The sequence below is a fragment of the Taudactylus pleione genome, unplaced genomic scaffold, assembly GCF_031769625.1.
Source record: "Taudactylus pleione unplaced genomic scaffold, aTauple2 ptg000154l, whole genome shotgun sequence".
In the NCBI taxonomy this organism is placed as follows: Eukaryota; Metazoa; Chordata; class Amphibia; order Anura; family Myobatrachidae; genus Taudactylus; species Taudactylus pleione.
The window spans coordinates 30,319,633-30,332,707 of record NW_028284556.1 but is presented as its reverse complement, the minus strand read 5'-3'; the positions used below and the strand labels follow the sequence as shown (position 1 = coordinate 30,332,707).

At 32.0% G+C, this 13,075-nt stretch overlaps 6 non-coding genes across 6 annotated transcripts; all 6 read left to right on the top strand.

The window, feature by feature from the left end:
- Positions 1 to 281: 281 nt before the first annotated feature.
- Positions 282 to 364, top strand: TRNAL-UAA (transfer RNA leucine (anticodon UAA)). The gene has a single exon. It is a non-coding gene; the product is annotated as a tRNA-Leu (tRNA).
- A 1,737-nt stretch (positions 365 to 2,101) lies between these two features.
- On the top strand, positions 2,102 to 2,184 carry TRNAL-UAA (transfer RNA leucine (anticodon UAA)). Its single transcript has one exon. It is a non-coding gene; the product is annotated as a tRNA-Leu (tRNA).
- Positions 2,185 to 3,373: 1,189 nt separating this feature from the next.
- On the top strand, positions 3,374 to 3,456 carry TRNAI-UAU (transfer RNA isoleucine (anticodon UAU)). The gene has a single exon. It is a non-coding gene; the product is annotated as a tRNA-Ile (tRNA).
- Positions 3,457 to 4,613: 1,157 nt separating this feature from the next.
- On the top strand, positions 4,614 to 4,696 carry TRNAL-UAA (transfer RNA leucine (anticodon UAA)). The gene has a single exon. It is a non-coding gene; the product is annotated as a tRNA-Leu (tRNA).
- Positions 4,697 to 7,819: 3,123 nt separating this feature from the next.
- Positions 7,820 to 7,902, top strand: TRNAL-UAA (transfer RNA leucine (anticodon UAA)). Its single transcript has one exon. It is a non-coding gene; the product is annotated as a tRNA-Leu (tRNA).
- Positions 7,903 to 11,024: 3,122 nt separating this feature from the next.
- Positions 11,025 to 11,107, top strand: TRNAL-UAA (transfer RNA leucine (anticodon UAA)). The gene has a single exon. It is a non-coding gene; the product is annotated as a tRNA-Leu (tRNA).
- The last annotated feature ends 1,968 nt before the right edge of the window (positions 11,108 to 13,075 follow it).

Sequence of the window (13,075 nt, the reverse complement as noted above, 5' to 3'; positions counted from 1 at the left end):
AATTTCAGTAATTTAAAAATTGACAATCCACATAGAAAAAAACATGAACATTCCATCAGTACTTGTCATGAAAAACACTTAAACTGTTGCAGCAGGAAGGTCATACCAAACATACTTTCAGAGATGAGAAGAAATATAGGTATTCTAATATACAAAAATCAGAGCTATGTAGTTATTTAGACTCAAAGCTGTATAATGATTAAAGACAAGTTAACAGAGCATGATGAAAAAAAGATGAACATTTCAATAGTGCTTATCTTGATAAACTCCTTGGCTACCGCACCAGGATGGCCGAGTGGTTAAGGCGTTGGACTTAAGATCCAATGGATTTATATCTGCGTGGGTTCGAACCCCACTCCTGGTATGGTTTTTAATTTCACCTTCCAAGATATGTACAATAAAGAATGTCATCAATTAGAGAAAAATAACTGACAGCAATACATCCTCGAAAAAACCAGGTTATGTGAAAGGACAGAAAAAGCAGCTATTTCCATTAAAAAATCAAGAGCAATCGTTATAGTTGTACACATTAAAAATGTTTAATACCTACAATTTCAGTAATTTAAAATTGACAATGCACATAGAAAAAAATATGAACATTTCAATAGTGCATACCATGATAAACGCTTTGGATACTGCACCAGGATGGCCGAGTGGTTAAGGTGTTGGGCTTATAATCCAATGGATTTATATCTGCATGGATTCAAACCCCCCTTCTGGTGTGGTTTTTAATTTCAGCTTCCAAAAAATGTACAATAAAGAATGTTATCAATTAGGGAAATTTAAAATTGACAGCCGTATATCTTTCAACAAAAACATGGTCGTGTGAAATAACAGAGAAAGTAACTATTTCTATTATAAAATCAAGAGCAATCGTTATAGCTGTACACTTTAAATAATGGTGAATACAATCAATTTCAGTAATTTAAAAATTGACAATCCACATAGAAAAAAACATGAACATTCCATCAGTACTTGTCATGAAAAACACTTTAACTACTGCAGCAGGAAGGTCATACCAAACATACTTTCAGAGATGAGAAGAAATATAGGTATTCCAATATACAAAAATCAGAGTATGTAGTTATTTAGACTCAAAGCTGTATAATGATTAAAGACAAGTTAACAGAGCATATTGAAAAAAAGATGAACATTTCAATAGTGCTTCTTTTGATAATCTCCTTGGCTAATGCACCAGGATGGCCAAGTGGTTAAGGAGTTGGACTTAAGATCCCATGGATTTATATCTGCGTGGGTTCGAACACCTCTCCTGGTATGGTTTTTAATTTCAGTTTCCAAGATATGTACAATAAAGAATGTCATCAATTAGGGAAAAATAACTGACAGCAATACATCCTCGATAAAAACATGGTTATGTGAAAGGACAGAAAAAGCAGCTATTTCCATTAAAAAATCAAGAGCAATCGTTATAGTTGTACACAATAAAAATGTTTAATACCTACAATTTCAGTAATTTAAAATTGACAATGCACATAGAAAAAAATATGAACATTTCAATAGTGCATATCATGATAAACGCTTTGGCTACTGCACCAGGATGGCCAAGTGGTTAAGGTGTTGGGCTTATTATCCAATGGATTTATATCTGCATGGATTCAAACCCCACTTCTGGTGTGGTTTTTAATTTCAGCTTCCAAAAAATGTACATAAAGAATGTTGTCAATTAGGGAAATTTAAAATTGACTGCATCTTTCAACAAAAACATGGTCGTGTGAAATTACAGAGAAAGTAACTATTTCTATTATAAAATCAAGAGCAATCATTATAGCTGTACATTTTAAAAAATGGTGAATACAAACAATTTCAGTACTTTAAAAATTGACAATCCACATAGAAAAAAACATGAACATTCCATCAGTACTTGTCATGAAAAACACTTTAACTACTGCAGCAGGAAGGTCATACCAAACATACTTTCAGAGATGAGAAGAAATATAGGTATTCTAATATACAAAAATCAGAGCTATGTAGTTATTTAGACTCAAAGCTGTATAATGATTAAAGACAAGTTAACAGAGCATGATGAAAAAAAGATGAACATTTCAATAGTGCTTATCTTGATAAACTCCTTGGCTAGCGCACCAGGATGGCCGAGTGGTTAAGGCGTTGAACTTAAGATCCAATGGATTTATATCCGCGTGGGTTCGAACCCCACTCCTGGTATGGTTTTTAATTTCAGCTTCCAAGATATGTACAATAAAGAATGTCATCAATTAGGGAAAAATAACTGACAGCAATACATCCTCGAAAAAAACATGGTTATGTGAAAGGACAGAAAAAGCAGCTATTTCCATAAAAAAATCAAGAGCAATCGTTATAGTTGTACACATTAAAAATGTTTAATACCTACAATTTCAGTAATTTAAAATTGACAATGCACATAGAAAAAAATATGAACATTTCAATAATGCATACCATGATAAACGCTTTGGCTACTGCACCAGGATGGCCGAGTGGTTAAGGTGTTGGGTTTATAATCCAATGGATTTATATCTGCATGGATTCAAACCCCCCTTCTGGTGTGGTTTTTAATTTCAGCTTCCAAAAAATGTACAATAAAGAATGTTATCAATTAGGGAAATTTAAAATTGACAGCCGTATATCCTTCAACAAAAACATGGTCGTGTGAAATAACAGAGAAAGTAACTATTTCTATTATAAAATTAAGAGCAATCGTTATAGCTGTACAGTTTAAAAAATGGTGAATACAATCAATTTCAGTAATTTAAAAATTGACAATCCACATAGAAAAAAACATGAACATTCCATCAGTACTTGTCATGAAAAACACTTTAACTACTGCAGCAGGAAGGTCATACCAAACATACTTTCAGAGATGAGAAGAAATATAGGTATTCTAATATACAAAAATCAGAGCTATGTAGTTATTTAGACTCAAAGCTGTATAATGATTAAAGACAAGTTAACAGAGCATATTGAAAAAAAGATGAACATTTCAATAGTGCTTATTTTGATAAACTCTTTGGCTAACGCACCAGGATGGCCAAGTGGTTAAGGAGTTGGACTTAAGATCCCATGGATTTATATATGTGTGGGTTCGAACCCCTCTCCTGGTATTGTTTTTAATTTCAGTTTCCAAGATATGTACAATAAAGAATGTCATCAATTAGGGAAAAATAACTGACAGCAATACATCCTCGATAAAAACCAGGTTATGTGAAAGGACAGAAAAAGCAGCTATTTCATTAAAAAATCAAGAGCAATCGTTATAGTTGTACACAATAAAAATGTTTAATACCTACAATTTCAGTAATTTAAAATTGACAATGCACATAGAAAAAAATATGAACATTTCAATAGTGCATATCATGATAAATGCTTTGGCTACTGCACCAGGATGGCCGAGTGGTTAAGGTGTTGGGCTTATAATCCAATGGATTTATATCTGCATGGATTCAAACCCCACTTCTGGTGTGGTTTTTAATTTCAGCTTCCAAAAAATGTACATAAAGAATGTTATCAATTAGGGAAATTTAAAATTGATTGCATCTTTCAAAAAAACATGGTCGTGTGAAATTACAGAGAAAGTAACTATTTCTATTATAAAATCAAGAGCAATCATTATAGCTGTACACTTTAAAAAATGGTGAATACAAACAATTTCAGTACTTTAAAAATTGACAATCCACATAGAAAAAAACATGAACATTCCATCAGTACTTGTCATGAAAAACACTTTAACTACTGCAGCAGGAAGGTCATACCAAACATACTTTCAGAGATGAGAAGAAATATAGGTATTCTAATATACAAAAATCAGAGCTATGAAGTTATTTAGACTCAAAGCTGTATAATGATTAAAGACAAGTTAACAGTGCTTTTTGAAAAAAAGATGAACATTTCCATAGTACAGAAAAAGCAGCTATTTCCATCATAAAATCAAGAGCAATCATTATAGTTGTACACAATAAAAATGTTTAATACCTACAATTTCAGTAATTTAAAATTGACAATGCACATAGAAAAAAATATGAACATTTCAATAGTGCATATCATGATAAACGCTTTGGCTACTACACCAGGATGGCCGAGTGGTTAAGGTGTTGGGCTTATAATCCAATGGATTTATATCTGCATGGATTCAAACCCCTCTTCTGGTGTGGTTTTTAATTTCAGCTTCCAAAAAATGTACAATAAAGAATGTTATCAATTAGGGAAATTTAAAATTGACAGCCGTATATCTTTCAAGAAAAACATGGTCGTGTGAAATTACAGAGAAAGTAACTATTTCTATTATAAAATCAAGAGCAATCATTATAGCTGTACACTTTAAAAAATGGTGAATACAAACAATTTCAGTACTTTAAAAATTGACAATCCACATAGAAAAAAACATGAACATTCCATCAGTACTTGTCATGAAAAACACTTTAACTACTGCAGCAGGAAGGTCATACCAAACATACTTTCAGAGATGAGAAGAAATATAGGTATTCTAATATACAAAAATCAGAGCTATGTAGTTATTTAGACTCAAAGCTGTATAATGATTAAAGACAAGTTAACAGAGCATGATAAAAAAAGATGAACATTTCAATAGTGCTTATCTTGATAAACTCCTTGGCTACCGCACCAGGATGGCCGAGTGGTTAAGGCGTTGGACTTAAGATCCAATGGATTTATATCTTCGTGGGTTCGAACCCCACTCCTGGTATGGTTTTTAATTTCACCTTCCAAGATATGTACAATAAAGAATGTCATCAATTAGAGAAAAATAACTGACAGCAATACATCCTCGAAAAAACCAGGTTATGTGAAAGGACAGAAAAAGCAGCTATTTCCATTAAAAAATCAAGAGCAATCGTTATAGTTGTACACATTAAAAATGTTTAATACCTACAATTTCAGTAATTTAAAATTGACAATGCACATAGAAAAAAATATGAACATTTCAATAGTGCATACCATGATAAACGCTTTGGACACTGCACCAGGATGGCCGAGTGGTTAAGGTGTTGGGCTTATAATCCAATGGATTTATATCTGCATGGATTCAAACCCCCCTTCTGGTGTGGTTTTTAATTTCAGCTTCCAAAAAATGTACAATAAAGAATGTTATCAATTAGGGAAATTTAAAATTGACAGCCGTATATCTTTCAACAAAAACATGGTCGTGTGAAATAACAGAGAAAGTAACTATTTCTATTATAAAATCAAGAGCAATCGTTATAGCTGTACACTTTAAATAATGGTGAATACAATCAATTTCAGTAATTTAAAAATTGACAATCCACATAGAAAAAAACATGAACATTCCATCAGTACTTGTCATGAAAAACACTTTAACTACTGCAGCAGGAAGGTCATACCAAACATACTTTCAGAGATGAGAAGAAATATAGGTATTCTAATATACAAAAATCAGAGTATGTAGTTATTTAGACTCAAAGCTGTATAATGATTAAAGACAAGTTAACAGAGCATATTGAAAAAAAGATGAACATTTCAATAGTGCTTCTTTTGATAATCTCCTTGGCTAACGCACCAGGATGGCCAAGTGGTTAAGGAGTTGGACTTAAGATCCCATGGATTTATATCTGCGTGGGTTCGAACACCTCTCCTGGTATGGTTTTTAATTTCAGTTTCCAAGATATGTACAATAAAGAATGTCATCAATTAGGGAAAAATAACTGACAGCAATACATCCTCGATAAAAACATGGTTATGTGAAAGGACAGAAAAAGCAGCTATTTCCATTAAAAAATCAAGAGCAATCGTTATAGTTGTACACAATAAAAATGTTTAATACCTACAATTTCAGTAATTTAAAATTGACAATGCACATAGAAAAAAATATGAACATTTCAATAGTGCATATCATGATAAACGCTTTGGCTACTGCACCAGGATGGCCGAGTGGTTAAGGTGTTGGGCTTATTATCCAATGGATTTATATCTGCATGGATTCAAACCCCACTTCTGGTGTGGTTTTTAATTTCAGCTTCCAAAAAATGTACATAAAGAATGTTGTCAATTAGGGAAATTTAAATTTGACTGCATCTTTCAACAAAAACATGGTCGTGTGAAATTACAGAGAAAGTAACTATTTCTATTATAAAATCAAGAGCAATCATTATAGCTGTACACTTTAAAAAATGGTGAATACAAACAATTTCAGTACTTTAAAAATTGACAATCCACATAGGAAAAAACATGAACATTCCATCAGTACTTGTCATGAAAAACACTTTAACTACTGCAGCAGGAAGGTCATACCAAACATACTTTCAGAGATGAGAAGAAATATAGGTATTCTAATATACAAAAATCAGAGCTATGAAGTTATTTAGACTCAAAGCTGTATAATGACTAAAGACAAGTTAACAGTGCTTTTTGAAAAAAAGATGAACATTTCCATAGTACAGAAAAAGCAGCTATTTCCATCATAAAATCAAGAGCAATCATTATAGTTGTACACAATAAAAATGTTTAATACCTACAATTTCAGTAATTTAAAATTGACAATGCACATAGAAAAAAATATGAACATTTCAATAGTGCATATCATGATAAACGCTTTGGCTACTACACCAGGATGGCCGAGTGGTTAAGGTGTTGGGCTTATAATCCAATGGATTTATATCTGCATGGATTCAAACCCCTCTTCTGGTGTGGTTTTTAATTTCAGCTTCCAAAAAATGTACAATAAAGAATGTTATCAATTAGGGAAATTTAAAATTGACAGCCGTATATCTTTCAAGAAAAACATGGTCGTGTGAAATTACAGAGAAAGTAACTATTTCTATTATAAAATCAAGAGCAATCATTATAGCTGTACACTTTAAAAAATGGTGAATACAAACAATTTCAGTACTTTAAAAATTGACAATCCACATAGAAAAAAACATGAACATTCCATCAGTACTTGTCATGAAAAACACTTTAACTACTGCAGCAGGAAGGTCATACCAAACATACTTTCAGAGATGAGAAGAAATATAGGTATTCTAATATACAAAAATCAGAGCTATGTAGTTATTTAGACTCAAAGCTGTATAATGATTAAAGACAAGTTGACAGTGCATTTTGAAAAAAAGATGAACATTTCAATAGTACAGAAAAAGCAGCTATTTCCAACATAAAATCAAGAGCAATCGTTACAGTTGTACACATTAAAAATGTTTAATACCTACAATTTCAGTAATTTAAAATTGACAATGCACATAGAAAAAAATATGAACATTTCAATAGTACATATCATGATAAACGCTTTGGCTACTTGCCTAGGATGGCCAAATGGTTAAGGAGTTTGGCTTATAATCCAATGGATTTATATCTGCATGGATTCAAACCCCCCTTCTGGTGTGGTTTTTAATTTCAGCTTCCAAAAAATGTACAATAAAGAATGTTATCAATTAGGGAAATTTAAAATTGACAGCCGTATATCTTTCAACAAAAACATGGTCATGTGAAATTACAGAGAAAGTAACTATTTCTATTATAAAATCAAGAGCAATCATTATAGCTGTACAGTTTAAAAAATGGTGAATACAATCAATTTCAGTAATTTAAAAATTGACAATCCACATAGAAAAAAACATGAACATTCCATCAGTACTTGTCATGAAAAACACTTTAACTACTGCAGCAGGAAGGTCATACCAAACATACTTTCAGAGATGAGAAGAAATATAGGTATTCTAATATACAAAAATCAGAGCTATGTAGTTATTTAGACTCAAAGCTGTATAATGATTAAAGACAAGTTAACAGAGCATGATGAAAAAAAGATGAACATTTCAATAGTGCTTATCTTGATAAACTCCTTGGCTACCGCACCAGGATGGCCGAGTGGTTAAGGCGTTGGACTTAAGATCCAATGGATTTATATCTGCGTGGGTTCGAACCCCACTCCTGGTATGGTTTTTAATTTCACCTTCCAAGATATGTACAATAAAGAATGTCATCAATTAGAGAAAAATAACTGACAGCAATACATCCTCGAAAAAACCAGGTTATGTGAAAGGACAGAAAAAGCAGCTATTTCCATTAAAAAATCAAGAGCAATCATTATAGTTGTACACATTAAAAATGTTTAATACGTACAATTTCAGTAATTTAAAATTGACAATGCACATAGAAAAAAATATGAACATTTCAATAGTGCATACCATGATAAACGCTTTGGATACTGCACCAGGATGGCCGAGTGGTTAAGGTGTTGGGCTTATAATCCAATGGATTTATATCTGCATGGATTCAAATCCCCCTTCTGGTGTGGTTTTTAATTTCAGCTTCCAAAAAATGTACAATAAAGAATGTTATCAATTAGGGAAATTTAAAATTGACAGCCGTATATCTTTCAACAAAAACATGGTCGTGTGAAATAACAGAGAAAGTAACTATTTCTATTATAAAATCAAGAGCAATCGTTATAGCTGTACACTTTAAATAATGGTGAATACAATCAATTTCAGTAATTTAAAAATTGACAATCCACATAGAAAAAAACATGAACATTCCATCAGTACTTGTCATGAAAAACACTTTAACTACTGCAGCAGGAAGGTCATACCAAACATACTTTCAGAGATGAGAAGAAATATAGGTATTCTAATATACAAAAATCAGAGTATGTAGTTATTTAGACTCAAAGCTGTATAATGATTAAAGACAAGTTAACAGAGCATATTGAAAAAAAGATGAACATTTCAATAGTGCTTCTTTTGATAACCTCCTTGGCTAACGCACCAGGATGGCCAAGTGGTTAAGGAGTTGGACTTAAGATCCCATGGATTTATATCTGCGTGGGTTCGAACACCTCTCCTGGTATGGTTTTTAATTTCAGTTTCCAAGATGTGTACAATAAAGAATGTCATCAATTAGGGAAAAATAACTGACAGCAATACATCCTCGATAAAAACATGGTTATGTGAAAGGACAGAAAAAGCAGCTATTTCCATTAAAAAATCAAGAGCAATCGTTATAGTTGTACACAATAAAAATGTTTAATACCTACAATTTCAGTAATTTAAAATTGACAATGCACATAGAAAAAAATATGAACATTTCAATAGTGCATATCATGATAAACGCTTTGGCTACTGCACCAGGATGGCCGAGTGGTTAAGGTGTTGGGCTTATTATCCAATGGATTTATATCTGCATGAATTCAAACCCCACTTCTGGTGTGGTTTTTAATTTCAGCTTCCAAAAAATGTACATAAAGAATGTTGTCAATTAGGGAAATTTAAAATTGACTGCATCTTTCAACAAAAACATGGTCGTGTGAAATTACAGAGAAAGTAACTATTTCTATTATAAAATCAAGAGCAATCATTATAGCTGTACACTTTAAAAAATCGTGAATACAAACAAATTCAGTACTTTAAAATTGACAATCCACATAGGAAAAAACATGAACATTCCATCAGTACTTGTCATGAAAAACACTTTAACTACTGCAGCAGGAAGGTCATACCAAACATACTTTCAGAGATGAGAAGAAACATAGGTATTCTAATATACAAAAATCAGAGCTATGAAGTTATTTAGACTCAAAGCTGTATAATGATTAAAGACAAGTTAACAGTGCATTTTGAAAAAAAGATGAACATTTCCATAGTACAGAAAAAGCAGCTATTTCCATCATAAAATCAAGAGCAATCGTTATAGTTGTACACAATAAAAATGTTTAATACCTACAATTTCAGTAATTTAAAATTGACAATGCACATTGAAAAAAATATGAACATTTCAATAGTGCATATCATGATAAACACTTTGGCTACTACACCAGGATGGCCGAGTGGTTAAGGTGTTGGGCTTATAATCCAATGGATTTATATCTGCATGGATTCAAACCCCTCTTCTGGTGTGGTTTTTAATTTCAGCTTCCAAAAAATGTACAATAAAGAATGTTATCAATTAGGGAAATTTAAAATTGACAGCCGTATATCTTTCAAGAAAAACATGGTCGTGTGAAATTACAGAGAAAGTAACTCTTTCTATTATAAAATCAAGAGCAATCATTATAGCTGTACACTTTAAAAAATGGTGAATACAAACAATTTCAGTACTTTAAAAATTGACAATCCACATAGAAAAAAACATGAACATTCCATCAGTACTTGTCATGAAAAACACTTTAACTACTGCAGCAGGAAGGTCATACCAAACATACTTTCAGAGATGAGAAGAAATATAGGTATTCTAATATACAAAAATCAGAGCTATGTAGTTATTTAGACTCAAAGCTGTATAATGATTAAAGAGAAGTTGACAGTGCATTTTGAAAAAAAGATGAACATTTCAATAGTACAGAAAAAGCAGCTATTTCCAACATAAAATCAAGAGCAATCGTTACAGTTGTACACATTAAAAATGTTTAATACCTACAATTTCAGTAATCTAAAACTGACAATGTACCTAGAAAAAAAACTGAACATTTCAAAAGTGCTTATCATGATAAACGCTTTGGCCACTGCACCAGGATGGCCAAGTGGTTAAGGTGTTGGGCTCATAAGCCAATGGATTTATATCTGCATGGATTCAAACCCCACTTCTGGTGTGGTTTTTAATTTCAGCTTCCAAAAAATGTACAATAAAGAATGTTATCAATTAGGGAAATATAAAATTGACAGCCGTATATCTTTCAACAAAAACATGGTCGTGTGAAATTACAGAGAAAGTAACTATTTCTATTATAAATTCAAGAGCAATCGTTATAGCTGTACACTTTAAAAAATGGTGAATACAATCAATTTCAGTAATTTAAAAATTGACAATCCACATAGAAAAAAACATGAACATTCCATCAGTACTTGTCATGAAAAACACTTTAACTACTGCAGCAGGAAGGTCATACTAAACATACTTTCAGAGATGAGAAGAAATATAGGTATTCTAATATACAAAAATCAGAGCTATGTAGTTATTTAGACTCAAAGCTGTATAATGATTAAAGACAAGTTAACAGAGCATGTTGAAAAAAAGATGAACATTTCAATAGTGCTTATCTTGATAAACTCCTTGGCTACCGCACCAGGATGGCCGAGTGGTTAAGGCTTTGGACTTAAGATCCAATGGATTTATATCTGCGTGGGTTCGAACCCCACTCCTGGTATGGTTTTTAATTTCAGCTTCCAAGATATGTACAATAAATAATGTCATCAATTAGTGAAAAATAACTGACAGCAATACATCCTCGATAAAAACATGGTTATGTGAAAGGACTGAAAAAGCAGCTATTTCTATTAAAAAATCAAGAGCAATCGTTATAGTTGTACACATTAAAAATGTTTAATACCTACAATTTCAGTAATTTAAAATTGACAATGCACATAGAAAAAAATATGAACATTTCAATAGTACATATCATGATAAACGCTTTGGCTACTTGCCTAGGATGGCCGAGTGGTTAAGGTGTTGGGCTTATAATCCAATGGATTTATATCTGCATGGATTCAAATCCCCCTTCTGGTGTGGTTTTTAATTTCAGCTTCCAAAAAATGTACAATAAAGAATGTTATCAATTAGGGAAATTTAAAATTGACAGCCGTATGTCTTTCAACAAAAACATGGTCATGTGAAATTACAGAGAAAGTAACTATTTCTATTATAAAATCAAGAGCAATCGTTATAGCTGTACACTTTAAATAATGGTGAATACAATCAATTTCAGTAATTTAAAAATTGACAATCCACATAGAAAAAAACATGAACATTCCATCAGTACTTGTCATGAAAAACACTTTAACTACTGCAGCAGGAAGGTCATACCAAACATACTTTCAGAGATGAGAAGAAATATAGGTATTCTAATATACAAAAATCAGAGTATGTAGTTATTTAGACTCAAAGCTGTATAATGATTAAAGACAAGTTAGCAGAGCATATTGAAAAAAAGATGAACATTTCAATAGTGCTTCTTTTGATAATCTCCTTGGCTAACGCACCAGGATGGCCAAGTGGTTAAGGAGTTGGACTTAAGATCCCATGGATTTATATCTGCGTGGGTTCGAACACCTCTCCTGGTATGGTTTTTAATTTCAGTTTCCAAGATATGTACAATAAAGAATGTCATCAATTAGGGAAAAATAACTGACAGCAATACATCCTCGATAAAAACATGGTTATGTGAAAGGACAGAAAAAGCAGCTATTTCCATTAAAAAATCAAGAGCAATCGTTATAGTTGTACACAATAAAAATGTTTAATACCTACAATTTCAGTAATTTAAAATTGACAATGCACATAGAAAAAAATATGAACATTTCAATAGTGCTTATCATGATAAACGCTTTGGCTACTGCACCAGGATGGCCGAGTGGTTAAGGTGTTGGGCTTATTATCCAATGGATTTATATCTGCATGGATTCAAACCCCACTTCTGGTGTGGTTTTTAATTTCAGTTTCCAAAAAATGTACATAAAGAATGTTGTCAATTAGGGAAATTTAAAATTGACTGCATCTTTCAACAAAAACATGGTCGTGTGAAATTACAGAGAAAGTAACTATTTCTATTATAAAATCAAGAGCAATCATTATAGCTGTACACTTTAAAAAATGGTGAATACAAACAATTTCAGTACTTTAAAAATTGACAATCCACATAGGAAAAAACATGAACATTCCATCAGTACTTGTCATGAAAAACACTTTAACTACTGCAGCAGGAAGGTCATACCAAACATACTTTCAGAGATGAGAAGAAATATAGGTATTCTAATATACAAAAATCAGAGCTATGAAGTTATTAAGACTCAAAGCTGTATAATGATTAAAGACAAGTTAACAGTGCATTTTGAAAAAAAGATGAACATTTCCATAGTACAGAAAAAGCAGCTATTTCCATCATAAAATCAAGAGCAATTGTTATAGTTGTACACAATAAAAATGTTTAATACCTACAATTTCAGTAATTTAAAATTGACAATGCACATTGAAAAAAATATGAACATTTCAATAGTGCATATCATGATAAACGCTTTGGCTACTACACCAGGATGGCCGAGTGGTTAAGGTGTTGGGCTTATAATCCAATGGATTTATATCTGCATGGATTCAAACCCCTCTTCTGGTGTGGTTTTTA